This window comes from Manis pentadactyla, chromosome 12 (genome assembly GCF_030020395.1).
Source record: "Manis pentadactyla isolate mManPen7 chromosome 12, mManPen7.hap1, whole genome shotgun sequence".
Taxonomy (NCBI): domain Eukaryota; kingdom Metazoa; phylum Chordata; class Mammalia; order Pholidota; family Manidae; genus Manis; species Manis pentadactyla.
This window is the reverse complement of record NC_080030.1, coordinates 69,976,862-70,004,824: the sequence shown is the minus strand read 5'-3', so window position 1 is coordinate 70,004,824 and position 27,963 is coordinate 69,976,862. Positions and strand designations below refer to the sequence as shown.

Sequence of the window (27,963 nt, the reverse complement as noted above, 5' to 3'; positions counted from 1 at the left end):
ACATATTTTATTGATTAAGAAGCTGTGTTTCTCAGTTATTTGGCCAAAGAGGCAGACATTTTTTTTTTGTAAACAAGAAAATAAGTGCAGGAGTGAGGAGAAAATATTAGACTTTCAAGGGAAAATAAACAAGCTAACAAAAAATTCACCCTAGAAAAATGAAACAATCAAGTAATGAGAGTTTAAAATACATAATTTATTTGACAATGAACCTTCAATAGTCTCCTTTAAGAAGCACAGCTTTCATAATAAAATTACTCATCTTTTTGTATTTGGTCCCTATACCTGGCTCTGTATTGAATAATATTTATATAATGATAATATTAATGGTCTTCAATCTTAAGAATTAAAATGTAGTTTCAGTTATAAAAATATGATAATTATAGTTATAGAAAAGACTATAAATGTTATATATGTTGGTTATGGAAAAGCAATGGTAGATGATGACCAAAGCTGGCAGGTCGAAGCATGGGAGGGAGAGACAACCAGAGAGTAGAGTAGCAGTGTAATTTCTTCATTTTCCAGAGTATAGAGCTAAGCCAGTTTCTGTAAATGCTACCTAGACTCCGGGGCTAACTTAATAATTCAGATCAGGCAGAAATCACTGTGGCAACATTTCAACCATAAAAGAAACATCTCCAACCATATACATTTGGAGAATGTAATATCATGGTCATTGAGACAATATTCCACTTCCGAATATGTATTTTAAGTGGCAATATGAGGTGGAGAAGAAATTGTCGAAATAAAAATGTAAAATCAGCAAACTGATCAGCACTGAAAATACTGGGAAAATTCTTTAAATTACATATGTATACAATGATGTGTATGAGATTGATAAAAACATGTACCTGAAATATTTATCAGGAAGACAATATTATAACCATGACAGCTAACATTTACTGAGCATAGATGTTATGGGCTAGTAAGCAAATAATATATATGAACACAAAGTAATGCAAATTCATACTTATTATGAGAATTTGAATGAATGGAGGTGATCACTGGTAAACAAGTGGTTTGTGGTTTGTGCAACATGTTTATGGTTCAAAAGAAACAGAATTTTAAAACTAAGTTGGAAAAAAATACTGACTTTGTGGCAGTCCCTTTCCTTGACAGAGAAGCTGAGAACATTCAGAAGGGGATAATAGGAAAGGAAATGAGAAGTAACACGGCAGAAGCCCACCAAACAGATGAAGAACGTGGATGATGGTAGAATATCGAATTGCCATAGGGTTTGAATTTTAAAAAGTAATGTAACTTAAAATTTTTTTTTTAATGTCAGTATTCATATTATGACAGAAATTACATCTTTGGCAACCACTTAAACTTAGAATGGAAAATTTAGAAGTCAATTTGATGTTTGAGGGACTACAAATTAATCCGAATTATTTGGGATAATGCAGGAAAATAAGTGTAAAGACCAATTTAATAGTTAGCTTTTATTTTCCTCTCCAGTTCTGAAATTCTGTGATTCAAGACACATTTATTTAAAAATACTTAAATTCTTATTTAATATTGGAAAATGTATATATTTTGTTTTTTTCTTTGAGTTCATATTTCTATTGTCTTTCTCAATAAATTTTTACTCTAATGCAACATGTTTTTATAATTCTGAAAGTTCTTTTATTGGTCAACTATCATATATCTCTGCAACAAAAATAGCGGTATAAATTAAAATTTAATTGTTTTTATTTTTCTGGCCCTAAGGGTTAAAAAATTACTTCAAGATTTAGTTCCATTAAAGTTAATATTACTATCCAATTGGTCAAAACAACAAAATACTATAAATTTAGGTACATATTTATAAAATGTGGAAAGTAAAATGATATTGAGAATGAATCTCTGAATAAGATTAGCCATTTGCTCATGGAAAAAAATTAGTTGTTATCCTATTGAGGAAAAGTTCAGTATCAACTATATTTATATTTTTACATTTTATATATATGTTAGCATTGAGGAAACTTATTGTCATAAATAAGAATTGGAAAATAAGTAGAAATGGAAGGAGTTTTAGTGTAGTAATATCACTCAATTCTTTGAATTCCTTCCAAGTTACATGCCAAAAATTCATATAGTAATCCTTCATAAAAAATATTTTATTAATTTATCAGTTGGCAATTCAATTAGGTTCCCTTCACTTTTGATCCTGACTTGCAAAAAGATTTGTCACCCTGCCATTAGAGTCATTTTCTTTCTCAGTTTATAGGAAGTATACTCAAAAGGCTTTACTGAGATGTATTCAATAACTATTATTATTAATTTGGATACACATTTACCAATAAATAGTTTGATAAAATGCTTTCTCTTCATGTACTTTCAATATATTGTTGTTAAAATCTCAGAAGTACAGAATTAGATAATTTATGAAAAATGTTTATTTTACTCACTTGGCAAAGCCAGTCTTCATATCAAACCAATCAGCCAAATGAAAATTACTGTCTGTCAGGAAAAGTGACTTTATTTCTTAACTCAGTTACATGTGTTAATATATGTATTCATGAAACCTTCTTTCATTTGAGCTCTAACTCTAAGAGAAATAGTCATAGCACAGAGCTCTGCCAAGACTTTATGACTTGGATGGAATAAAGCAGTTTTGGAGTTAAGCTATACAAGTGATAGGAATCTTGGGTGAAAATGTGGTAGGATGCATAAAAATGATGTGAAGAAATATTAGTTGCAGCCAAGCATACCTCTAGATTTGACAGAAGTTGGGCTCCAGAAGTTGGGGGGAAAAAAGAGATAGGCATATCATAACATTGGATATTCTTAAGGGGAGATTAGGGCCTCTAGAATGAAAAATGTAAAAATCTGAGAGTAAAATTATTAAATATTCTTAGGAGAAAAATAAAGGGGAGATAACAACCACAGCGAAATCACTTCACAGAAAATGCTGTGATGAAATCAGGTTCTAAAGGACTCAAAATATGGAATGCCATATGTTTGTAAAGGAGGGGGAGAGGTCTGGAAGAATATGAAAATAGGCAAAAGACTAGAATAGTAGAGAACTGTAGAAAGACTGTTACAGAGGGCAGGGAGCAAGACGGACAAGGATGAGACAAGCCTAGTTTCCCCAGATGCTGTCCTACTCGAGATGGTAGATACTTCTCCACTCAACGATTTTTCTTCTGTATTCAAGAACAAGAAAATTAGTTTTCCAATTAGAAAAGTAGAATTAAAATCTGAAATACATGATGAAAGAAGACGCTGATCTCTTTTATACAAAGTGATGTTAATTCCAATAAATTACCCTGTATTTTACTGAAGGGACTTTTGAACATAGTTACAGAATTTTCATCAGTAATATTTAAGAAATCCTGGTGAATAAGGAGGCACCACACTGAAAAAGTATATCAATAAGTCCTAAGATCTGGGTGTGGTTATAATAATCCCAATGCTAAAAACTTCTTAGAACTAAGAACTGTAATAAATAGGTAACTAATGATATTTTAAAAGATGTCTCTTATCTCTCTCTCCCTAGGACCAGCCAGATTCTCTAGGTTAAAAACCACAGAGAACAAGATCACAACTCAAGAATAGATGAGTTTCTTTAATATTTACAGTGTCCCAGTAGGATATGATAAATTTGATCCCTCATCATATCTGTGGATTCTCAATGCATGCAGTGAGAGGACAGACACAGAAGCAGGTTCATTGACTGAAGAACATTTGAAGGGATTCTTTTTGAGTGGGATTGGATTTAGGTGATCTCAGACTTAGGTCTCAATTCTTAGTTCCTGATATTCTATATGTCTTAGGTGAACAGAATGGATTTGTATGAAAAACTCAATTTTCTAGGTTTCCCCTGTTAGCAGCACTTGGTAGGGGATGGTGTGAAGTAGTGGATGCAGAAGAGCGTGGAAACACAGGTGTGTGTGTCGATGAGAGTGGGGATGGAGCAGGAATTACTCTGTACAAACCTGGGCTGGGCAGAACATTAGCACCATCTGCCAGGGAGACCCGTGGGACGTGGGGCTTGCATTCTCTGATGTTAAGACTCTTCTGGTTCCTGTTTGTTCTTTGGCAAGCCCTCATGCTTTTATGGATTTGGAGGCGCAGGACAGTTTGGGTAGTACCTGAATCATTGACAAAGTCTCCTTTTTTTTAAATTTTTTTTATTTACTGCTATTGTGTCTGCTCCTCACTCTTGCTGAAAAGTCACTTATGTGTTTTATTGATAATTCACACAGAGACCTGTATTGGTCTCCCTACTACCATGCTTATTGTCTTCAGGTCCTGCCTTGTGGGAAAAGAGGGGCTATTCAACTTTCTTCGTCATTTTGAATATATGAATTTATAGAAAATTATTAGTTTTCCATGATTAAAATTATTTGAAAATTACAGGACTTGTTAAAATCAGGTATGGGGTTACTTATAAGACAGCTGTAAGAGGTGTGTGTGTTTGTATGTGTGTGTGTGCATGAATATCTAGATGAGTGGTTTCAGGCATACACTGAAGTGAAATTGCATTTTTATGTGTGCAACATACCCTACTCAGCAATCTCTTAGCTTCCTTTATTTACAAACCAGGAACTTCAGCTGTTTTATTAAAGACTGGATGTGAACGCTGAAGTGCTTTGCCAACACAGACATCAAAGGGACCTGAAAGTACTTCCCCCATCTGTTTTAGATAGTTTTTCCCTTCATGCCTGATTTCAGTCAGAGAGAGTGCTAGAATGTAATACCTCACACCTCAAAGATTAAACACCTTCTCAGCTGGTATTTCTGTTTCAAGTTTATTTCCTGCCACCTTCTATCATAAGCACCTTGCACCATGTCATATACTGTCTGAGCAATGAGACTGTGTTTTTCAAAAGCATTTTTCTGCAAATAAGTAGACTCTGCCTGGTCTTATATGTGAGCTTAGTTGTTGAATGAATAGCTTTGTTGGACAGCAAGATATGATTATAATAGAGTTTATAATAACTATGCCAATCATGGATGGCAGGAAGGCTGTTATTCTTGGACTGTTGTATTTGTAAGTCATGTTAGATTTCCCATGGCTTAATCTAAAAATGCCACCTTGTCAGTAGTAGAGGCTTACATGTTGAGTTCCTAAGAAAAATATTTCAGAAAGAACATCCTAGTCTTCTTTATTGTGTAATAAATAAATTCCAAGAAGTCTCTTATCATCTAAGGTATTACCTGGGTGGCATTTTCACTTCTGCACCTAACTGTAGGAGCCAGGCAGTTATCACAGTCACTTGTATATAAGTGATTCTTACTTGTATTGAAGGTTTTATTTTGTTTTGTTTTAGTTTTCTTTTTGCTTGAATTGGAAGCCCATGTTCTGAGAAGGGCTAAGGAGTGTGGGTTTAGGAGCTCTGTGGCAGAGCTGTGAGGGGCAGATTTTTAAGGATAGAGAGGCTGATTGAAGGACTAGTTAGAGGTGAGAGATCAGTCCTTAGAAATAAGAAAACTTGGAGTTAGGTATCAAAAGAAACATAAGATAAAAAGAGGAGTATTTCCAAACATTCTACAGATCTTCACAGAATCAATGTATTCTTAAGAGAAAAACACCAAGGTATAACAAAATAAATCAGATTTTCTGTTTTATTTCCCTTATACATTCAAAGATGTTTAATTTTTACTTGGAGAAGATAGTTTCTCATATTTTGGTTTTAAAATTTTCTGTCTACTTTCATATCCCTTCTCAATACACCCCAGTGACTAAAAAGCAAAATCACTGTGTAGCTATAATAACAATGGGACTGTGAACTGTTCCTCTATAGGAAAAGTACCTGTTTCAAAGTACATCCCTATGTAAGGGCTGACTGAGTTTAGGGGTCTAAAGGCCAAAAATTGCGGCTATTACTTTATAGATAACCACTTAAATGTGACAACATTTAAAGACATACTTTAGGAAAGCTGTAAGGAAATAATAAGCAAAATTAGAGTTAGAACGAACATCAAATTATTTCTCTTAATCATGGCAGTGGAAAGATAAGCAAAATGGGGTTCAGAGAAATTTAAAATAGTGTCATAAATTTGTTTGAATGAGCTAGATGTAAAACCCTGATATCTTGAATGTCATTTCATGCATTCAAGCTCTCTTGAATATGCTTGGTATCTTCTGTAATGTAAATGTTCATAAGCAAATCTACATATTTTGCAATATATACAAGATTTTTTCCAAACTAGAAAAATGTCTTTAATCATAAATTGCCAGTTGTAATGAAGTAGCAAACAAAATCAAAATATGACCAATTTCCCCCTCAAAAGAGAAGTTCTAAATACTGAGTAACTGAATAACCAGTAAGGAAACTCTAGTTCACAACAGCTAGACTCCTTAGCCACAACCTCAGATTAACTTCAAAAACAAACTAAAATCATGTATCATTAGCATGAAAGCAGCCGGTTCCCTCACCTGTGAAACTGGGGACTTGACCCAGCCATGGTTGCTATATAGCTATTAAGAGGTAGAGACTTCTGACTCCAAGTTCGGTAAATACTTGACTTTCGGGATAGTGTATTAAAGGCATTCTCATCTCCTATGTCTCACTCATCTGCCACCAAAAACTGCCTGTGTGAGGTGATTGATTCTAAAGTCCAAACGGCATTCATTTCTGATACTTCTGCAGCCTCCTTTAGGGCCCAGCACAGACTGTGTAGGGATTCCCTACTTACACCATTAAATTCTGTAAATCAAGGTGTATCTAAATCAGTATTCTCCCCAAAATTAATTCTGCCAGTGTTCCAAAGGATGTTAGCAGATGTGGGAAAAGGGTTCCATGGGACACCCTTGAGATATATAGTATGCAGTTTCCCCAAAATCTCAACACTGAATGTACTTCACGGTATACATCTTAGGACCAAAATGATACAAAACACACTTTTGGCAGCTGTGGACCTAACGCTGATTGAAGGTCTGGGGTTATTCTCAGGTTGTCCAAGTTCTTCTACCCCCAACTACTGTATAACCTTAGGAAAGAATACATTAAAGTTCAATAGAACTTTTCTCAGCCTGTGACAACGTTTTGGGTGAAGGAACATATGTCGTTCAATCCTCTTTGCTACTCAGACTTAGTAGATTTAAGCTGGACTATACATTAAATTATGATTAAATTCTAGGCATTGAAACTTGCTGTCCCTCACACATATTCAAATATAAAATACCGGTAAAGTCCTGAGACAGGAATTCTAAAATTAAGTCTCTTAAAAATCCAGGACAAGAAAGGAACTCAGTGCTCTCCCTTTATAAAAGAAACAGGAAAATGGAAACTAGGATGAATAGCTCTTTAGGATGAATAGCTCTTAGCCCAAAAGTCTTGCCACCATATCTTGCTGCTGCCTCATTCTCTCTGCTCCTTATCTTCAGGAAAGTATACTAAAACAAAGAGATGCAAAGAAAATGGCTGAAATGAAAACAATGTTTTTAAAAGAAGCTCTGGCCAATTTTATGAAAGAAAAATTTTGCATGATTACTTTTCACCAGTCTGTTCTGATACTTCTAATGATAGCAGAATCACCTAGAAAAGAAAACACAATGATTTCACAATTTATTTAATGGCAACTGGTAGTCATCAAATTAGAAGTGATTATCTTCAAGAGTTTTTATAGCAGCTGTGCTATCATTTCTCAAGGTTGATCAAAACCTAGAGTCATAGACATTCTCCTTCCAAGATGTATCATATAAATGAGACTTGGTTTTCACATTCATTTATAAAACCATACCTGGGGAAAGAACTAGGTCTGGGGACACATGCATGGTCTTTATATAGCAAATGTTTTTTTTTTTCTTTACCCTAATTATTATAAAATCAGAACAGTGAGAATATTTGCAGTATTCTATGAATGAATTAAAAATTCATAAGTTTAAAGCATAACATGATGGGTATTTGTAGGCATTTCTAAAGCCCATCCCCCAAATCTTCCAGAACCTCAAGAAAGAAATTCTAAATGGTTAAAGTTATTTGAAACAATAGCAGATAATAAAGTGATTTATTTTGTATCATAATGTTAATTATAAAACAGTTTTGCAGATATTTTCTTAGGTACTCTTCACAAAAATCCTGTGGAGTGGCTATTAAATGCATTTTACAGATAAGAATCCTGACGCTCACAATTTGAAAGGTACATCTAAGCTAGCAGGACTGGGTCACAGGCCCAGGTCCTCTGACTCCACATCCCAGCACCCCTTTCCTGAGCTTACAGTTTGCTCTGTAATGGTTAACTGGCCTGTCCTTCTTTATGCCCATTAGTCATCTCTCAAATTTCATTCCAGTTCAGAAAATAATAATGAGGTTCTTAAAAACTAAAGAGGCTGTGGTAGGGAATTTCCAAAATAATTCTGCAACTGAGGAAATACATCTGGGAAGAATGAGAAGGGAGGCAGGCTGCTCTCCTGGCAGCTAGAATGGTGAGAGGCAGTGACAGGCTGAAGCTAGCTCATACAGGCTTGCAAGAGTCCATTGTTAAATTTACAGCAATTTTGCTGTTTGCTAAATAGAAATTATTAAAAATTAAATTACATAACTTATAAGTGAACATTATGTTAAAAACAAAGGTAGTAGATACTTGACATCATTTCCTAATTATTTTACTATGTTTTACTATTACCTGTGCTTTTGATGCTGTTTATATCTATGGTATCTGGGAATAGTATGCAATGTTATTTGCTCTTCTCAGACCTGCATTAGTGGTTTGGAATTGACCATAATGGGAATACTTACACTATACAAATAATAAATGCCACAATTTTGTTCACTTTCTAGACTTAAAAAATGACAGAGAAAATATTAATAATGTAGATTAAATTTAAAATTGTGTTGGTCTGTAGCTGTTACATTGTGGAGAGCACATAACATTGAGAAAATATTTTTCTAGTATTTCAAGCTACTCAGATTCAGCAAAGATATTTCTCATGTCATCGAAAATTGAATTAAGTCTGACATATATCCTTGTTTTATTTTAGATTCACTCTATAATGTAAAATAAAATATCAACAAACATTTATGCCAGAACTATACTCATTTGTCAATGACATGAGAGGCTTTTTTGAATTGGATCATGATTAAGCTTTTATACATAGTCTGACTTTGGGCCATTATTTTGGGGGATAGAATGAAAAAAAATTGATAGTAGATTTTATAAGGAACAGCAAGCCACACTGAAGTCATTGGTATGGAATTTATAATAAGCTTCTCAGTCACATCAATGCAGTGGGCACACTATACATTCTTAAAGCAGTAAAATTTATAATACATTTTTTTCTCTTTGGGAGCTAGCTGTTCAACACTTAGCAGCACACCACTGGATAGAGGGCATGCTTTGTTGGAAGACAAGCACTCTTTGCAGATGAGAGGGATACCAGAAAAACCCATACTTGTTCCTTTGTAATTTTCTTTAAACAGACACTATCAGGATGTATAATGATACCAATTTTATGTAATAGACCCTGTGGCCTTTTCATATATATTACATGGGGAAGGAGATTTTCCTTCCTGTGGGGTCTTGGTGTCAAATGTCAGAATGCACTTTACATTGTAAAAAGACACCAACTTACATAGACAAATGGAGGACAAAAAAAGCTCCTAGTAAGTTGTAGATAAACTAGTGGTTTCGGCCTTAAGTATTGTATCTCAACATTATCTTTTGCTTCACTTTCCTGGTACCCAGGACCTAGTGCAAAGATGCTACCTTCTGGAATTAAGCCCCACAACTCTGGTGTATCTTTGGTCCTATAGGGCTTCACTGAATTGATGTGACTTCTCCAGAATCAGTCCTAATTTACCTGTCTTTCATTCTATCCCCTCAGGGCTCTGCATTATATTATGCTACTATAACAATAGTTACCAAGGAGTTAATGCCATCCTCTTTCCAAGTAATGTATATTCACATAATACATACTAATTCTTTGGTCATGTTTTAGCTCCAGTTGATCACTCAGTGATTGGGATTCTAAGCATTGTAGCATAGTGGTAAATATATTCAATAAATAGTTGTGGATTGATTGATATGATATGCCCTTCTAACTTTCAGTTCTACTGCTTTCAACTTCTCCTGTACTGAAGGCCAAATTAGCCATATAATTCTTTTTCCCTTTTATTGTCTTTTGAATTAAAATTAATTTATACAAAATCCAAAACTGCAGATTGAGTACCTACTAGTTTTCTGGTAAAGCTATCGTGGGCTTGAGAGCTGGCTTACTTTGCCATTTATATATGCCCTGTTAATTTGTATTTAAGATTTAGCTTGTACTGCAGTTAAACATACTTAAGTCCCATTTGTAAAAGCCTTGATGAGACAGCAGAAATGTCAAAAGAGAAGAAGAAAATCATGAGATGCCATGGTCTTTTGACTTCCAACAGAAGAGTGGAGGTTAGTTAAAGGTCAGAGTGAAAAAAACAGAGGTTTTGTACTCGTAAGAAGCTTGCTAAGGTAAAATAGGGGAATCATCTGAGAATACATTCTTCCTTTTAAATCCTCCATGGCTACTGTATGATTTAAATAGGAGCATCAAGGTGTTACATATATTTACTATATGAAATACGTAACTGAATATGGACATTGCAGAGAGAGGTAGTTTAAATAAAGGACTTTATGATTAGGCAGCCTGGCTTCCAATGCTAGTTCTGCTTCTTCAGGAAACTGGGTCTCTCTGAACTGCAATTTTATTGTTTGTAAAATTGGTGACTATTTCTGATGTACCTACTTGTTTTGTGGGGCTGTTTTAATTATTGAATAAAATAGTAAATATAAAATGCTTAGTAAAATTTCCACTCACAGATGTTGATGGCAACATGTTGCCAAGAGGGTTTCCATGATGTAGAACCTTATCAGGTGAGTAAGTTGGGGAGCCGTTTCTCTTCAGAGAATCTTTTTTATTTCGTGAGCTACATAATGACATTTCTAATTCTAAAATGGTGCTATTTCATTGAAACATTTTAATAAACTACAAATGGATTTAACTACTCTTAAAATTTATCTGTTAAGTTTTGAAGGATTGCACAAATATTTTTATTACATGCAATTTGTGAAAGAGGAAATTATTGCACTGCATCGGGATTTCTTTTTTTGACACAGATATCATGAAGATCTAAGGACAGGACATCATATCTCAGTGGAGAGTTACAGTATAACTGTGCTATGGTCTGCCCTGGTGCATTGTTTAATTCCAAATGCAGCCTAAGATTTCCCATTTTATGTCTATGTTTTCTGTGAATTTAAGCTTTTAACTGATTAAATGTATTAACAACAGTTTATAGGTATATTCTGTAGCTACTTGTGATAAATAAATACTTGTACCCATTTATTAGAAGTAATTTCTGTATTATCAAAAGACAATAATTCACATAAATATCAAATTCTTTCAGAATTTATATTTTAATCTCTGTTACATTAACAGGTTGTAAATGAGAAATAAATGCAAAGATTAAGACTGTTAGACCTCACTCGCTGGTCTGGTGTACACCCTTCTGACCCTCCTGCCTCAGTGGGACATTATCTTCTGCAGCTTGCCTCTTGGGAATCTGAAGAGGTATGCTGTTACAGAGGGTCACCTCAGAGGTTCAAGTTGTTATGGAAATGCTGATTTTGGAGCTTTATGAAGCATATTAGCGTATTAAAAATCTCTGAGAAATCTTGCGGTAAACCAAGTTTTGATCCAGCATTTCTTTCTTTTATTGAGTACTAATACTTTGTATCATTTGTATTTGATGAAACATATATATTTTTTGGATTACAATTCCTTAGCCAGAAGAAACAAAAAGTTGAAATTGCTCTTAACAGAGTCCTTAGAGTTGATTTTGAATGAGAAAAATTGGGTTTGAGACTTTACACTGCATTTTACAGCTAGGTGACATTGGGTAAGCTATTTCAGCTCTCCAAATAATCAGTTTCCTCTTCTGTAATAGCACAAAATAACACTTACCTATAGGTTTTTAAAAATATTATGTAAGTTAGTGTAAGTGAAAATAATATATAAAACTAATGAATGATGTTTACTGACTCAAATATTTCCTTCATAGATTTATTGAGCCTTATTTAATGTATACATGTTAATGAGCCTAGGTCTTCAATGTCTCAGCCCATGATAAATTTGAATTAGATAAAACAACTTAAAAGCTATTGAGGCAGTTATGGAGCAGTGATAGTAAAAGCAATGATCCCAAAATTGAAAAGTGGATGGATTATATTGATATATGGCATAATAGTCTGTGCTTATAGTTTATCAATAAATGGTTAAATGATAGATTCAAAAATAGATAGGATATAATATTTCAGGGAAAATACTGCAAAGGCATTTCCTTTAGATCAAGAACTGTTTTGTTATAAGGACAATGAGATCTCTAAATTTCTGCTCCATAAAATCTTCAATATCAGCTGACTGGTAATTTATTTATTTGGAGCAACTCGTTCCCTGACAATCCTAGATTAACGGTGTTGTGCTTTGTTTAAGAAATTATATTGGCAAACAACTCAATGCCTGATTATTTATATAGGTTACATATATAATATAATATACAACATGTATAACTATTAACAATGAAAATATAGGAATTATATTTATTATTATGGTATATATGTGTGGTGTCCTACTAAGTGAAAAGAGCAGGTTACCAAATAATGTAAAAATATATTTGTTTGAAAGTACATACACAAAGGATAAGACCTAGTAGAAAAATTTGGCCACAAAATTAGTGTTGCTTTTGTCTGGATAGTCAATTTATGGTTAGTTTTTATTTCATTTTATTGAGTTGCTTATCTTTATGTTACAATTTTTCTACAATACATATAGAATCCAATGTGGAATGTTTTTTAACAACATAACCAAAAGTAACATGAAATCTTCAGTCTGATATTTCCAGCTGTCTTCATTTATTTGGGCTGCTATAATAAAATACCACAGGATGATTAACTGCTAAGCAGCAGAAATGTATTTCTCATTCTGGAGGCTGGAAAAGTCCAAGGTCAAGGCTCTGGAAGATTTGGTGTTTGTGAGGACCCACTTGCTGGTTTGTAGACAGCACCTTCTCACTGTACCCTCACATGGTGGAAGGGCATAGTGATCTCTATGGGGTCCCTTTTATAAGAACACAAATCCCACGATAGTGGAATCATGAGGGTTCTACCTTCATGACTTAAGCCCCTTTCAAATACCACCTCCTAATACCATTATATTGTACATTATAATTTCAATATGTGAATTTTGTCCTACATTCAGTCTACAGCACTGTCCAAAACGATTGAGCAGAACAAATGGCAGCCCTCACATGAGGGTCACTCAGGAGCACTGAGGGTACATACATCCTTGGGTTGCCTGGATTCTTCTCTGGCCCTCTGCCTGCTTCCCTGCCTCCCTCAGGGTCACGGCCTCTCAGGCAATGTGGGCTGTTATGCCACCAATCAATCAAGTTCTTAACTGAATGGATTTTCTAAAAGATGAAAACATGTACATCAACAAAAACCTGAAACCCACTGATCTTATCCCACAGGACTCTTCAAGTCCTGTTTTAACTAATTAAGCAAAATGAGTAAAATAAAAGAGTAAGAAGGACCTTGTAAAAACTGTAAACAATTCTGTAGATTATTCAACCTTCTCCTCAGCTGTCCAAGCAAAGGGGGCTTTAAGCTTTTTAACAATTATTCAGTATCGATGCTGTACTATCCGTGACATAATAGGGTTATAAAAAGTACTCAGCATTAACATCTTCTGCAGATAAATCTTGAAAAGTACCAAGGACTCATCAACTATCACCTGTGAGACACAGCCTTAAGAGCATAACCCATGGATATGATCCGAGACAGCACTTAACTTTAGGTAACAGATAAATTATATAACTAATAATGCATATGGTTCTTGAGAAACTTTCATCATTCTCCTTTATTCAAACTTTCTTTTGTCACAGAGAACAAGATCACAGGCTTAAAGTTGTTTTCTCATAGTTCCAACCCAGTACTCTGCCAATGGGTCATTGTGTTTATACTTAATGATGAAGAGGTTGAGGAAGACTCTTGAGTTTATGTTGCTGTGAGATTGTTAATTCCTTTAAGGTCCTTGTGATTTGTTGTTCTTAGGATGCTAATAAGTTATTTATGTTACACAGGTATAAAGCCTTAGGGCTAGTAGGCACATGTGGAAGGACAGACTATTTGTCACTTACAGCCATGTGCTCCAAAAGGTAAGCAGTTTCCAATTGGGAGCAAATTTATGCAATATGATTGCATAACTTAAAAAAAGAAATATTTTCATGCCTTTTTATTGCTTGTAACAGGGGAACAAAAAAATCCCATATTATTCAGAGCTTTGTCTTAGGTTTTATGCAAAGTCTCTATCCTTATCCTTTATGCAAAGGTTTCTACCTCTCTCATTCTCTTTTGTTTGTTTTTATGCTGATTAGCCTGATGAAATGTGGTTTTGCAACAGTAAGCCTGGTCAGAGACTGTCACGAGGACGTGCAGTCCATACAGACTCTCTGCTGTCCTCCTCCTTAGTTCACTTGCTTCGCTTTTCTGTTGCTTTCCTTGTATGTCTTTTTTTGTCTGTTTCTTTTTGTTCTCTCACCCCCCTTTGTTTTTATTTTCTCATGTTTCTTATTTATTCTCCACATTGTTTTTCCTATCATGATTTTCATCCTTCCCATGTCCTCTTCAGAGTCCTGTGTTCTCACTGTCCCCTCCAGGCAGTGCCTAGTAGTTCCCCTCCCACATTATTGCTTCTTTTCTACTCCATCTCTCTCTTCCTTCTGGCACCCAAGGAACCACCTCTACACCTTCATCCCTGTGCACATTGAGACTCATTAAATTTTTTTGGTGCATGCAGCAGAGAAGAGTTTTATTTAAGGCAGGAGACACAAGGCACAGCGAGGGTCTCTTGCGTCCTGCTTAGCTGAGCCCTGGCTTCTTGCCAGAACCAGGGATCAGTCAGTGTTTAGGAGAGGTGAATTTCAATTACCTGGACAAGGGCAATGTGGGAGGCCTGCTGTGGCCAGCGAGCTGACGGGATGCACGCTGCAGAACTGGAGGTACCTGGCTTATATTACAGGGAAACGTGATCCCTGACCACTCCATCATTCAGTTTACGCCATATATTATCACCTGAGTAATTTACCAAAGTTGCTGCCTTCATCTACTCTTTCTTGAAATCCCTTCGGTAACTCCAGTTACTGCTTTATGCAAACCTCTACTCCTCAGCACCTTGCTGCCACCAAATGAAAGCCCCCATTCCCCTCTCTACTCTGCTTCTCAATTTTTTTCCCTTCTCTCACGCTTTCTTTTAGCATATATTAATTTGACCTTTCCTTGCAAAGTGTCCTCATTTTTTTGAGAGATTCAGCCCAGTTTTTCTAGGAGAATTTACCTCATTTGAACAGCCCCATCCATAATCTTCAAATTTTCAGTGCCTTTGTTAAAGCTTGGTTTTGACTTTATGCTTTTCCTATAATATTAATTTTAATCCCTCTTCCCCTCTCACTAATATTATCAGCTCTGTGCATAAACTTTACACCCCTCTTGCCTATGTCTAATAAACATTAATTTTTGATGAAGATATCATTTCACTTTTTAAAATTTTTATGATTAAAACAATCTTAGTGCTTCTCCTAATGTGTGTAAATAAAAGTACTACTGAAGGCAGTAATCACAGAAGAACTTTATAGTATTATGTTTAATTTTTAAGGAATAAATATTCTTACCCATGCTGCTTTCTCAGAAAAAGTGCCAGGACAAATCATGTTCTTTGGTGGCTGGGGTCTCCATCCAAAGTCTTGATGTCCAGTCCTCTTTTTAAGTCCTTCACGTGAGTGCCTTTAAGAGCAGTCTGTTGGTAGAACAGTATAATAGTTCTTGTGGCTTGAACCCTTCACCTCTTTCTAAAATATTTCAGGGGCTCTTTTCATGTTTTTAAAAGCCTTTAGTTTTTGTACCTGTAGTATGATTTCCTGGATTGGTTTTGGGACACCATCTTTAAAGTCAAAATCAACTGGTATTTCAAATTGATTACTTCAAGTACCCTAATGAATAGTTGCTAGAAGAAACTGATGTTTTTGTCCCTTAAAAGACATACCCATGTCATTCCAGAAAGTGTGTTTGAACAGTCTCTGCTGAGTGGGCAGCCACCCATGTAATGCACATTCTAAATCATCCACATCTTGGCATCAGCAGCCTGTGTGGCCAGCCAGGTTCTCAGTCCTAGAAATTTGGAGTTGGGACACAGGGATTCTCACTGGTCAGCATTTAGATTTATAAAGAATATTAAACCAGAACTGGGAGTAGTAGTATCTGACTCACATGTAAATGGGCAGATAAATCTGGACAATACATTGGGAAGATAATAATAGAGACAGGAAGCCAGAATCAGAGAAGCTGCCTCGGGGCAGGGGAGACAGAGACAAAAAGAGGCAGAAATAGACAGAGAGAGAGACACACACATACAGAAATACAGAAATAGGAGGAGAAATAGCTGTCAGTCAGGAGGAGAGAAGGAGAGAAGAGAATGAAGAAGAGACAGACACATGCACGTGGACTAGCTGCCTCAGACCCCAACAGCTCTCCAGTCCCTGAGTCCAACCCTCCCTCCCCATCTCCCTCAGAGAGGAGGACAGAAGTAGAGCTATTGTGCCGAAGCCAAGTTGAATCAGTCCTATTCCTTGTAACCAAAATAATCTAGCATAAGATAGAGCCCTCCTCTAGTTAATGCATATTTAACTCAGAGTATTTTCCTTCATGACAGTCTCACGTTCCTGCTGTGAATCAGGAATCTGTGGGTTCTATTTGACAAGCCGCTGAAGCTCATCAGAGCTTGTTATCATAGTAAATCCACATGAAGACTTTTTCTGAATGATATTGAAATATTGCTGCCAATATTTATAATTGGAGGGCTTTATTAAGTTAATTGGTTGATCAAAATAATTGATCAGTGTTGAAAAAGAATTGTCTAAAAATAAGTTTCATTAACAATGATAAAGACCTGATGATAAGTCCACGATGTTCTAAAGCATCTATGTAAAACACATTTTTTCCATGAAACTAACCTTAGTGATTTGTTTTAAAGATAAAGAATGAATAAACAAATAATTAGGGTCTTACCTTGTCACATTAATTTGATTTTTTTAAATTTCATTTGTTTTTGTACTTTTGCTATCATTTAACTTATAAAATCATTAGATATATTAGCTCTGTAAGAATATAAACATTATTCTTATGTTATTATATATATAGATAATATTAGGAAAATAAGTAATATCGGGTTATCTAATATTTTTAATCAAGATGTTGCATACATGATTCACATTTGAGAAACTTTGAATTAAATAGTTGCCTTTTAAATGGAAGTTTGTGCTTGATTCACTTTTCTTTTTCAATTTTTTGGATAACATTCTTAAATTTATCCATGTACACTTAGTATTTACTTATCCTCTCATAGGCTTTCTTAAGGGTCAGATAAGTTTATTTTGAACAGTTAAGTAGAGTGTCTTACATTGTCTCTCTTTCTGCATTTTCTTTAATAGACTTCAACTTTTCTTGGAAAACTGAGAGTTTGCCAGCTCTCCTGGTTTGAACACTCTATCAGTGAGGCCAAGCTCGTGGGGGAGATAGGAAGCTAAGTAGTTTCTGTTTATGGCTGCTCACTGCCCATGGCAGCTGGCCAGCCCTCCTGGAGATATCGCACTATGGTCCATGGGGCACCAGGTGATGCAAATAATCCATCCCAGATACACGTAAAGCTATTCATATTATTAGACCGAAGCATCACTTTTGCAGTTCAGTAAAAAAAAAAAAAAAAAGTAATGCAAGGAGCATAAGTGAAATGAAAAGACATCCTACAGAATTTAGAAACACATACAAATGGTGTTTTCCCTTTAGATCCATCCCAAGCCCCCATATAAATTTTAACTTAAAGTATAAATCAGTATCTGGGAAATAGCCCTCTCTTTGAAACAAATGTTTGAAGAAGCCTAAAAATAGGCTTACTTCCCAGTGAGCCCGAGATAGGTTCCCCTTAACGGCTTGTCCCTGTGTCAATCTGTGTTCTCCAGAGAAACAGAACCAACCAGTAGGATATATATATTTATACAATCAAGGAACTGGATCGTGACTGTGGACTGGCAAGTCTGAGATCTGAACGGAGGGCCGGCAGGCTGGAAACTCTGGGGCAGGAGCTGACGCTGCAGGCGCGGGCGGGATTGCTTCCGCAGGGGTGTTCCAGTCTTGCTCTTCAGGCCTTTCTACTGACTGAGTGAGGTCCGCCCACATAATCAAGGATAATCTCTTGTTCTTAAATTGATTGTAAAAATTAACCAGATCTACCACACACCTCCCCAGGAGCACACAAATTAGTGTTTGTTTGGATGCCCAAATACTAAAGCCTCACCAAGCTGACACAAAAAACAAATCCCTACACCTGATCTGAATCTTATTCATGCTGGCTGGTAGGACCACAGCCCTCCTTTTCTAAAGTGCCTTAGGAATCCCAAGAGGATTTCTTTGAACTGCTGTACCCGGCTGCTCTCATCTCCTGGTGCCTCTTAGTTTCCATGCCACAGCTGTCTTCAAGTATCTGGTGCTCTAATGAAACTCCTGACTGTCTGCTCAGGCTGCCCTTCCAGTTGTGTGGAGTCCTTGATCTCTGAACCTCCCTTCCCCAGCGCCCATTCTGTATCCTTTTACCTCTGCCAGTGATTTGGCTGGTTGGATCCTTTACCTGGTGGTGACCCTAACCTCTATTCCTATACAATTTGAACCCTTGGTGGCCTTACCTTATTGAATTTCTATAGATTCCTATAAAAATGATTTTGGAAGTAATGGCACTGCAGCGAATCTATCAGATACCCCGTTTATCCATCCACGTCCTCATTCCATAGCAGCAGCAAGCAGGATAGATCACCCTGACCACACTGCAAGCACCCTCTCTGCATGTCAAGGCAGTGGCCTAAGAGCCCTAAAGTAACAGGAGGTAGAACGAACTCCCAATATAACAGAATCATCACTTAATTCCCAGAGGGAAGCATAATTCTCTTAGGAACTCTTAATTCCAATATTGTGGAACCCAAGGGTACAGGAACATGAAGCAAAATTTCTAACACAGAGACTTCAGGTTTAGTGAGGGGATACTCTCACTACCCAGTCTATCCCCAAAACGTGGGCCCATTGCTGCATTTGTGTCATTATAAAGTAAGTTGCTTGGTTGAGGGTGATGCTGTGTGGTATAACATGTCAGAGATAAGGCATGAGTAGGTGAGTATATTAGAATCCTAGGGCCACCCTAACGAACTACTACCAACTGGGTGGCTTAAAACAACAGAAATTTATTCTTTCCCAATTCTGGAGGCTAAAAGTCTGAAATCTAGATGCTAGTAGTATTGTGATCTCTCAGGGGTCTAGGGGAATATCAGCTTCATGCTGTTAGCTTTCCATTGTTGCTGGTAATCCTTGACTTGTAGCTTCATAAGTACATTATCTGCCTCATGTCATCATATGCCCCTGTGTGTGTCTTCACCCTGTTTTCTTATAATGACATCAGTCATATTGGATTAAGGACCCACCCTACTGATTACTAAGAAACTCCTGGTGTGCATTTATATAGAAATGAACATTCTAATATTCCATGACTATTCCAGGAAACCTATCCATATACCTCTTCCCTAGAATTCCTTGTCACCAATCCTCTAATCTTTTTTTCAAGTCTTTGATGGAATAGGTATCCCTAAATAGCCTCTCCGAGGAATAATTATGGACCCATAGAGTTAGACCAACTCTCTCTTGGCATAAAGTAGAAAACCAAATGTACTACCTGAAATTTTGCCTACTGGGAGTATTTCCCTTTAGGATTGGCTTTCAGACTGCTACAAATGGGACTGGAGGGTGCAGCTGTCCATGTCTAGATGGGGTCAACATCCATCAAACAGACAGCTCATTTTTCTTTGGCTGATAGTCATAGATAATTTCCCATGAGGCCACAGGAGTGGTTGAAAGACTACTGATACAGCAGTAGGAGTAGGTACTTTGAAGTGTGATTCTGCTGTGTGGGGTTATTTGAGTTTTCTAGACCTCTTTGGACCCTGTTAGGTATATTCCATTTCCATGTATCCAACACTGCAGCACACATCTACTTTTAGGATTTGGTTGACCAAATAATATCTAATTCATGATGAACAGCTCACATCTGATTGCTGTACTCAGGTGTTGTTTGGTTATACTAGGTTTCAGAGCAAATCAGAAATAGCTTTAAAAATGGAAAGTAGTTGTTTGTAGAGGAGAGCTTGGGTTTGCTGCAGAATATTATGGTCTAAGGTATGTTTCTCCTATTGAGACACGTTGGAGGCCCCAAAGGACATTCTTGTTTATAATAGAGAGTTCAAGTACAATTTAGGTATTCTAGCTTACGAAGTCCAAGAGGTGGAAAAGTTGACACCACAACTTGGACCTAATGATAATCCTTTCTTGCTCTGGGCAACAATTAAAACTGTTATCCTTATAGACTACTCAGGAAATGGGTTAGAGCAGTGTTCCCAAATGTAGTACATGCTTCCTCTGGAATACTATGTCTTAAGCTAAATGTGGTACCTCTTTCTTCACAGTAGGAAATTCAAGGTGCAGTGAATTGTCACTTACTGTAGAGGGGATATCCACAAATGCCTTACATCACATGATTACTAGAACTCTGCAATTTGGCAGTATCCCAAAGCTTTGTGGGTCTATCTCCTAACTCAGCAGCGCCCATGGTTTTACTTAGACAACTAGGTGCTTGTGACCGCCTGCTCATCAGGTCCAATTAGAACAATGTTGTCAATGTGAAGGATCAAAGTGGTGTTTTCTGGGATTTCAACATGCTCAAGAATCTTCTGGACTGTATTTACGAACGGAGAAATTTGACAGTTCTGAGCTAAGACACTGAAGGAATAATTCTATTCATATTATTTAGATAAAGATGAACTGCTCTTAATTATCTTCACTAAGCAAAAAAAAAAAAACCTTAACAAAACAGCTTCCTAGATAGATAACTACACTCCAGGATCCAGCAGGTGTGTTGATTTGCTCCCATAAGGCCACTACATCTGAATCAGCAGCTGTGGCTGGTGGCACCAATGTTTCAGGGTCATTCGATGGCACCCATTTGGCTTTCATGCCAGCCAAAATAAAATGTTAAATGAGGATGGAACAGGAATTGCCATCTCTGCTTCTTTCAGTATTTGATAGTAGCACAAATTTCTGCAGTTTTTCTGTTTACTGTTTGATAGGAAATTCCGAGGGCTTTGCTTGGCTCTTCCCATCATAATAACATTTATCTCATGGGTCAGAGAATCAATGTAAGGATGTTTTCAGTTGTTAAGTATGATTATTCCAAGTGTACAATTGGGAACACGGGAAGTAACCACAGAAGCCCACTGACCACTGGAGGGGATATGGGCCAAGACTCCATTTATTTCCTGACTTTGTGCTCAAACTTACTAGTGCTGAACTGTGCCTGATAAGTAACAACTCTTATGTGGTATTTCTCTTTCCCAGTTTACCATGGCCACATTAAATGGCCATGGATCCCTCAGGGAAAGGTTTGGAGGAAGATTTACAGTATATCATTGTATCTGCATTTCAGAATGAGTCTTTAAAAGACACTAGCCTCTATCTCAAAAGGTTCTGGATTTATTTACTAGGGAAGAGGCCATGAATTCCCATTATAGCATTTTGATTTAGGTGTTGCCTACCAGAGAAAGAACTGGTCTGATAATGTAGACTAAAAAATATTTTAGAAGGCTCACAGTCTATTTCATTACTAAGACTCTCACAAAAAAATTAGTCCAACCATACATCTTTGTGGGTCAAAATGAACTTGCCGGCCATTCTAACTCTCAATGTCCACTGAATGCAGATATTTAATCAATATTGCAACTCTGCAACCTACACCATCAAGTCATGGTTCTGATCATCAGCTATATCTGCGCTACATATATATAAGAGATACATTTAAAGCTGATTAGAACCCTTCCTGTTCTCCATCGTGCCTTGAGTTGAAGTTTAAGCTTTTATTTTCATTTTTGTAAGCTCTCCAGTAGAGTGTGAAGGTGCCTACAGTCTTTATCAGCATAACGATCAAACGATGCAGACACTTACTCTCCCCAGATCTTGCTCCCCACTGGTTACTCCCACCTTCCCTCCACCTGAGTAGGGAAGTCATCTGTATGTTATGAAATAATACATGTGGAATCAATACCAGAATTTCAATTTGAGGGCCTGTTTCTTAAGGCTATTCCTGGAACCCATTACTGTATTAGCTAGGGGCCTAGCAAGGGACAGAAAGCACACTGATGGAATTCTGAGGAGAATTTAATGAAAATACTTGTGAGAGATATGTGGGGTTGGGTAAGATAACAAACAAAAGAAGTTGAAGCACCTCTGACTAGCAACACTGAAAGGCGATAACATGTCTAAACAGGCAGGGGAGGACTAGCCCACCCCAGCCCTGGGATAGCCAAAGCCTGGGAGGGGGGGCTGCCTGGGAAGAGCTGTGGTCCCAGGAAGTGGCAGCCACTGTCAGACTCCTTGCACTCAAGCAGGGCAGGGGCCGACCGAGAATAGCCCTGACCTCTCTTTTTTTCCCTCTTTGTGATTTCCTACTGACTTCCCACTCCAGGGGATGTAGTTTGCAGGAGTCAGACTTTCTATACACAGAACATGACAGAGAATGGATCTAGGTCAGGGGAGAGTGGAGAATGGCAAATAGAGAATAACTGGTGCGTGGTGGTAGGGAGCGCGGGGTGGTGGTGGTACTGGCAGGAGTGGTCTATGCAGTACTAATGAATTCAAGGAGAGACTCCTATTATATTCAGAAATGCTGCTACCTGTTAGTGTTGCTTCTGGTAAGGAAGATATTTTTTCAAACTCATCATGTCACCACAACAATCCCTTTCCATATCACATCCCAGCCCACAATGTCAGGAATTCCTCCCTGTGGCCATCCATAGTCCCCAGGCAAATCAGGAAATACGTCTAGAAGCTGTTTAAAGGTCCTTCAGAATTCTCAGACAGTTAAGGTGATTGTTTATGGCCATGTCATAGGTGGGCCTCTAGAGAAATTGTTGCTTAGTGCTTCTGAGTGTGAGCCAAGATAACTTGTAAGAGTTGTGACGTAAAAGAAAATTAAGGTGAGCATTACTTGGAAGCAGAATTAATTTATAATGTGATGTGGCAGCAGAAAAGCTAATGTTTTTTGAGGGACTATATGAAGAATAATCACAGTCCTGAGTATTTCTTCCCACACAATTCAGTTACAATGCTTCAGACATCACATTTGATTTTGAATGTCTGAGTTACAATAAGTTGCAGACATTTGGTGGAAGAAATGGTGGTAGAAAGGAAAAAATGTGCAATTATATAAAATGAAAAAAGCCTTAGTAGTTAAAAGTAGCCCCCCCTACCCTTCAAAATAAAACAAAGTGAAATAGATAATTGGCTTGACTCTATAACTGGAAGATGAAATTTTACCCTACAAATCACAGACAAGTATAATGTGTTTAAGACATATATTAAAGGATGCAATAGAGACTGTAGGGAAAATAAACCTTGGGCATGAGAAAAATGACTAGAAATGAGCACAGTTATATCAGTAATATAATCTTGAGAAAGAAAATTAGTAATAAATAGATGTGTGGAGAGAAGTTGATTGTCATTTCAAGAATAACTTGTTTATTCATAGCTGTGCATCCCTTTCTATGATGCATCCTTAACTCTGTGAAGATGAAAATTCAAACTGGGGATAGATCTGCAAATGAGGAAAAGGAATCTTTGCTCTCCTTCCATTCCCATAAGTAGAACAAATTTAGCTGTGTTTTGCTAGAGGCAAGTTTGCTGAACTTGAATAACCTTTATATTGATTGCTACAGACATTCAGGTAAGATTGCAAAGCTTTTTCTGTGATGTTGCAGTTTTAAACGGTGTGGGTTTTTGGTCACTGTGTCAGTCTACATTGCCAGCCTCAGACTATCTCTACTTGAATAACTCCTTTAAATGGAAAGTAGCCTTTCCTTGAATTATTGATTGCTCATCGCTATGCTATAGGGCAGGGCATGCAAACTTTGAAGCCATTGACCAGGGTTTGAGTCTTGCTTCCTCCGTTTACTAGCTGTGTGATGTTGGGCACAGTTTTAGCTCCTAAAGGCCTTAGTTTCCTTTCCTGTAACATGGGATTATTAATGCTTACAGTAATATTTTGAAGGTTAAGGGAGATAATATATATATAAAGAACCTAGCATGGTGACATATAGTGGAGGTTCAATAAATAAAAGCTGCTGCAATTCTTCTTCATTACCTTCTTATTTCTCAGTTAAGGAATCAGCATACTTTCTGTGAGGGGTAAGAGGATGGTGCTATCAGAAGAGAGGATATTGGGAGGACAAGGACTTGTTTTTATCACCAGAGTTAAACATCATTTGCCTAATGTAGTTTCTCCTTTCACCTTCTCAGAATAGACTGATTCAGCACCCACCTGGAGACTTTAACTTCTTACCTAGTAAATGTAAAGTTTGAATCTGAAGTCAGGTAACATTTTACCTTAAAGCATTGTCTTAAATGGATTTTTCTTTTCTGCTTAAAAGAAAGTCAGGAAAGATTTATTATAAATGCTTTCAGGAGACTGCTTTCAAAATACTTCCCCTTAAAGAGGTATTCACAAAAAAGAGCACTGAACATTGCCTTGGAGATTGGTAAAGTGACAGTGAAACCATTTTCTTCGTGTCTATAGTGAATTTGGGATGAGTTTGATTAGCTAAAAATTCACCTAAAATTCCACATTTAATTAAATTAAGATCCACATGTAGATCTCGATAATTCACTTTTTTAGAAAAAGAATGAATTACTAAAAAAAAGATATATGCATATATATATCAGTACAGAATGGCAAACCATAAAGTATATATATACACACATATGTATATATGAAAAAGCTGATAAGGAAGCCAAATTTTATTAGGCAGCTTTATAGCTACATCTTTAGGGCCAATATTTCTTTTAGAGATAATTTCACCAGTATTTAATTAACACATATTTATGTTATCTTTGACTCAAAAAGAAATTCTGCGTTTAATTCAGATAATATAAATAAATTTTTATTTTTGTCTTTGACATTATATAAACCTTTACAAATATTCTTTTACTTTTGGGTGGGGTTGAGGACAAAAATAGAAAAGATGATTTCACTTTTCAGATGTCTCTTTCTGTCTTTAGGTTTTGAGTGATTTTTTTTTTAATTTTTGAAGGAAGACCAGAGTATGCAGTTTGAAACTTGTTTCATCTACATCCTAAACGCTATCAGCTGTTTAACATCCATTGAGAAAGAATGTTATGAGAGATTCTTCCTAAATTGACATCTTTGAAACATAGTATTAGCCTGATAGATGAGCAAATAAATGTCAGAAAATGTTAGATCCCCTTATGTGGTATGGTCAGTTGTTTCATTTCTAAAGTTTAATAATTCCTTATAATCAATACAGAATGGCAAACTGGAAAATATACTGGTCATGGCATAGAAAGTCCTAGGTTCTCCTGGTGACGGAATTCATTTAATACTGAAGCCTTGTACAAGTCACTTAAATTTTCTAAATCTGTGAAATCGAAGAATCAACTCCTGCTAGTGGTGCCTGTGGTTGGTCTGTCCTTAGCATCCATTGCTAAGTCTTTCTACTTAGGCTTCCTGCCCTGCAGAGGCTGGAAAACTGAACATTAGTATTTGCATTGCTGCTAAGGTTTGGAAATAAATTAGATCCAATTATTTATAAGTATTTATTCAAGATTTATAAGGTGGGAGTAATATAGAAGTCACCTTTCCTGCAGCTTTTTTTTTTGTTCTTTCAGAAAACAGGTTATAAAGATGTGGGGTTTTTCTTCAGCAGTGTTCCAGGGTCAGCTCTGGCTATGGGGATGGCAGCAGATGCTTCATTTCTGGCAGAATGTTCTGGATTTAATATTTGCGGTGGTGACTTCTTGAAATCTTACCTTCTGGTTATGGCAGAATCAGCAATCCTCCTGGTGTTTTAGTTGTGAGATGTTTGGGAGTCATTCCTAGAGGCCCAGACTGTAGCCTGCTCCTTTCAAACTCTTTCAAACTTCTAGTTATTTTCTAAGCCTCTTATTTCTTGTATCCATTTCTTTTAACATACCTAAGTATTTCTATTTATTATACTGATACTTGGGCTAAAGTCCTGTTAGGATCACAAAGAATTAATCATGTATTTTAAGGTACTTTGTTAAAATGCTATGTTAGTGTGGGAATCATTACGATTAACACACACACACACAAACACACACACACACACACAAGATTTGCCATGTTATTTGAATAGTGGAATTTAACTGAAACACACCCTGTAATATACTCTCTGAAGCTGTAAGGAATTAGACCAAAGTATGTAACTCTTCACAGAAGGAAAGGAATAACTGTGTAACCAAGTTACATTAAGTTTTCTGTTTATGTTCTGGTAGTGGGGTCAAGGCAGAGTGGATTGGGAGTGTAAGAGGGGACTTATGCTTCCTGAGTAAGTTAGGGTCTGGCTGTGCAGGAGCCAGAGTGATTTCCCTGAGCAATTTCCTTGCTTCCATACTCTATTCCTGATCTCAATTCTCTTTGACTAGAATTTTCTGCAGCACTTGTGAATTTGAAGTTTCTGCAAATCAGAGTGCTGGGCTATTTCTTGCTTTCCCCATTTTCTTATAAGTAATGTCCCCTGGGGAACTTGAGGTTAGGGATTTGAAACTGCAAAGGACTGGGTAATTCCTAACATCACTGGTTATTCCAAGATGTAATCCTGGTATATTTCCTGTAAGAAATCAAATTATTCAGTTAGAAAATATGATGATTCTTGAAACGTAACAGAAAAGTTTTATGTGCTAAATCAGCACTCTGAGGCTCAAGATAGTTCTGAGTTACGATTAGCTTATCTCAGTGTTACCACTCCCTTAATATAGCTGTCTTTAATATTTGTGGCTTTGGATTTGTGGTTAGCATGGTGAGTCAATCATGACTTTTTTCCTCATCATTGGAGAAAATAAGATTTATAATCACTGGATTGTTCTGATCAAATACAATCAAAATCAAAGATGTTCTAGTACTATTCTGAATTGATAAGCATTTACTAAGAAACAAGGGTTAGTTTTGCATTGAATAAGAATGCATATTTTATGCCACCATATATTAAAATGATGCTGCAGCGTTTCTGATTGCAAAACAGGGTGGGAATTAGGAAGATGACACCTGGTAACTTGACTTCATTGCCCAGTGGCTTTAATGTGTGGAGGAGTAAAGCAGGATTTTACATTACAGGTTCACTCTACTTTGCTTAATGAAACACAAAATAGTACAAATTCTGATGTAGTCCATTTTTCTCCTAGCAAGAGTTTTCTAGGAGATTTTCAAGTCCAGGATTTTCAAATCCACACTTATGAATGAGGTGATCCCATGATTCAGTGGTTTTCTCAACACTTTTGAAACATAAATTTTTACCCAGGTGAATTGGAAGATTATCTGGACAGCTGTAAATTTATAAAATTACATTTTAAAAGTGTTTTTATTATTTATCTATGAAAGTAATCGATGTTAGGCATTTCTCAACCTGTATTAATAGTTATGTATCATCTGCAGACTAATTTCTACTATCTCTAGTGTTCCTGTCTGCATCTACATCAACATTGTTTATAAATATGTGTATATTTACAGTTATATATATATATATATAAGGTTGAAATTTGAAATAATAACAATGTATCTGATAACTTGCAATGCCAAGCATTTCCCTCTCTCCTCTGTTCCTCATGGCCATCTCCAATTTAGAGCACGAGTTCTTACAGAGCTGGGAGGGGCTGGCTGCTGCGGTCAAGCACAGCTGATGAGGTAAGGAGCTGAGGAGCCCCTTTTCACTCTCCTTCCTATACAGAAGGGTCTCTGAACCATGTTGAGTGTAGAGAGGAGTTGAGATTTAGATGAAGAAGAAAGAAGGGAAACAGGTCAGGTGTTGTTTTGTTCCCCTGGCCCTTTGT

The 27,963-nt window shown here is 36.6% G+C and overlaps 1 non-coding gene across 1 annotated transcript; it reads right to left on the bottom strand.

Annotated features, from left to right (window-relative positions):
• Positions 1 to 7,645: 7,645 nt before the first annotated feature.
• On the bottom strand, positions 7,646 to 7,784 carry LOC118932042 (small nucleolar RNA SNORA72). The gene has a single exon (XR_005032596.2). It is a non-coding gene; the product is annotated as a small nucleolar RNA SNORA72 (small nucleolar RNA).
• Between the last annotated feature and the right edge of the window lie 20,179 nt (positions 7,785 to 27,963).